The sequence below is a fragment of the Sorex fumeus genome, unplaced genomic scaffold (assembly GCF_029834395.1).
Source record: "Sorex fumeus unplaced genomic scaffold, SorFum_2.1 ptg000007l, whole genome shotgun sequence".
NCBI classification, from domain to species: Eukaryota; Metazoa; Chordata; class Mammalia; order Eulipotyphla; family Soricidae; genus Sorex; species Sorex fumeus.
Window position 1 is genome coordinate 53,257,006 of NW_026606064.1, and position 2,730 is coordinate 53,259,735.

The 2,730-nt window shown below is 36.0% G+C and overlaps 1 non-coding gene across 1 annotated transcript; it reads right to left on the bottom strand.

The window, feature by feature from the left end:
• Positions 1 to 687: 687 nt before the first annotated feature.
• On the bottom strand, positions 688 to 811 carry LOC130017329 (small nucleolar RNA SNORA40). The gene has a single exon (XR_008791385.1). It is a non-coding gene; the product is annotated as a small nucleolar RNA SNORA40 (small nucleolar RNA).
• Between the last annotated feature and the right edge of the window lie 1,919 nt (positions 812 to 2,730).

Consider the following 2,730-nt stretch of genomic DNA (forward strand, 5'->3'; position numbering starts at 1 on the left):
TCAACAAAGCAAATTATTAAGCAGCATTTTTTGGTATAACTGTTAGAATAATTTTTTTCTTCACCTCAGTCTAAACTCCTTCAACAGAATTTTAATTTACTTTCATAACAACCAAATCAACAAAGATAAAATATTTAAGAAGTTCTTCTATCAAAGACTGCTTTTGAATATAATTACATTAGAAAACATATTGGGCTTGCTCTTCTAGCCTGTGTTCACCTATTAACATGTATCTAACATGCTTGTCTCTTGCTATCTTTTTCCATTATGAAGAAACCTGTGTTCTCTTTTGAACACATATTTCCTGTCTTTCCTCTCCCATCTTCCTATCAAGTTGTTTTCAATAAAAATTATCATATTTCAGAGAAAGAAAAAGAAGAAAACATTTTGAGTGTACCCTTTGGTTCACTTCTGTCTTGCCAATGAACTAGCATCCTCTAACAACTAGATCCTTGAATCATATCTTTCCAAAGTATGGAAACTCAGTAACGACTTTACTGGACATTTAAAGAATGTGAAAAAGAGACAATCACAACCTGAATTTGCTGCTGCTTATTGCTCATGGCCCCTTTCCAGGCTTCCATGTTGTTCTGAGAACTAAAGGGTAGGAGACAAAACTGTTCCCCAGATTGTGATATTTTAGTGTCATTACTACTCCCCTATTTCTTTTTAATTAATTTATTTTATCAAGTTCCTTCTTATCTGTATCAAAACTCATACAGAACAATGAATTCTGAGTTGTGAAAGAGGATTTAGTTTCTGCACCTGTCTCCAAATCTTTGCCTACACATCAGACAAACACCCATGTGTAATCTGATTAACCAGCCAGCTTGGAATTGGAACATAACCTTTAGCATGTAGTTTGATAAGCTAGAAGAGGACACTGCTTTGACCACCAGATTGTAACTTTGCTTTGCTTCTCTGGACTCTATTAATTTTTTTAAGTAATTATTTCTTTGCTGTGGCTGAAAGCGCTTATTATCTTTATCATCACAAAGCTCTCATTAAGTCCTAATTGGGCCAGGTGCTTCCATTAGAGACAGCACCATTAAGTTTAGAATTATAGAAAGCTTCTTATTATACTCATAATGGAAAGATGCATGTGTCTCAGAAGGGTTTAACTTCATATGTTTGAAAGTATATTCAATCTCAAGGGATTTGTCTTGTGTGAGTCTCTAGATAGCAAGATGTAAAACGAGAAGGGGGGAAAGGGGGGGTGGTCTATTCCCTTGCTTGCAAACAGACAGTGGTGTCTATCACTAAAATATAGATATGCACATATCTATGTTCCTCTAAAATAAGTCCCTATAATGAAGGCATCTCCCCCTAGAGACTAGTATATTTAATTAGAATGGATTTATGTATGACTTGGCTCACCAGGATAGCCTCAAGAGATGAACATCTTGTTATGTGAAGGCCCAAGAGGTGTAACCGCCAATCTTCCTCCAGTAGAATCAGCACAATGAACAGTAAGCACAGGGTGTTCAGTCTCTAATAAAGTCACAGAACCAGAGTCACTCATTTCTGCTCATTTTCCAAGGGCGTCCTCTTTGAGCCCAGGATTCACCAGGTTAGGTTGGTCTGCTTCTGTGGCCAGAGTTGAACCTCCAAAAACTCACCCCTTATCCCTTTAACTGCTATAATTTAGCAAGAAAAAAGGGTCTTACTTCTACCCATTTTCATATTGTGATAGCTTCCTAGATGTAAATTACACAAAACCTCTGAATGTACCAACAGGACAATTTGAAAGGCTTCAAACTGTTCATTTTTTCTTACTTATCCCTTCTAAAAAAAAAAAAAGCAGTAGTGTCCTTTAAAATAAATTTCTACATTTTAACCTAGTATATTGAAAGGAACTATTTTAAGGGAATATGCTTGAAATATTTTAAAGTTTTATAATCATAGATAATGAGAAAATATATTAACATTAATCTAATCTTAAACTAGGGCTGGAGCAATAGCACAGCAGGTAAAGCGTTTGCCTTACACACAGCCAACATGGCTGACCCAAGTTCAATTCCTCCGCCCCTCTCGAAGAGCCCAGCAAGCTACCGAGAGTATTTCGCCAGCACGGCAAAGCCTGGCAAGCTACCCATGACGTACTCAATATGCCAAACACAGTAACAAGTCTCACGATGTTACTGGGCCCGCTCGAGCAAATCAACAAACAATGGGAGGACCATGACCGAATCTTAAACTATTTTATGATTGCATAGAACCTTTGCAATTCACAAACATTTTAGAAATATTTACAACACATGAGTAAAACAGAGACAGTATTACTATAACTCATATGCCAGTATCAAACCTTATATGTCTTCTGCTGAGTTTAAAACCAAGAAATAAGGACTACAAAACTAAATTGTACGAATATTACATTGGATGGTAGGTTTCTTTAAATTAAACTGAAATAACCATTTATATCTGCATCTATCATCCTCTCTGCTCTATTAATTTTCTTGATTGACTAGGAGTTCCTAATCATGGCCATCTGAGAAGTAACTATTTGGGATCCAGGGTAGCCCTTTTGTCTGACATAAATAATCCATAACAACCTTTGATTTCATATTGAAGAAATATTTCCAGAACAACACCTCTTAGGAACTCCATATTACTCAACTATCCTAATGATGTGATCATGAATGATTCGGTCAAGGTTTTATAAAATTGCTTTATCAGGATACTTGCCAAATATACCATAATTTGTTTAGCAAAACTTAAGCAGAGAGA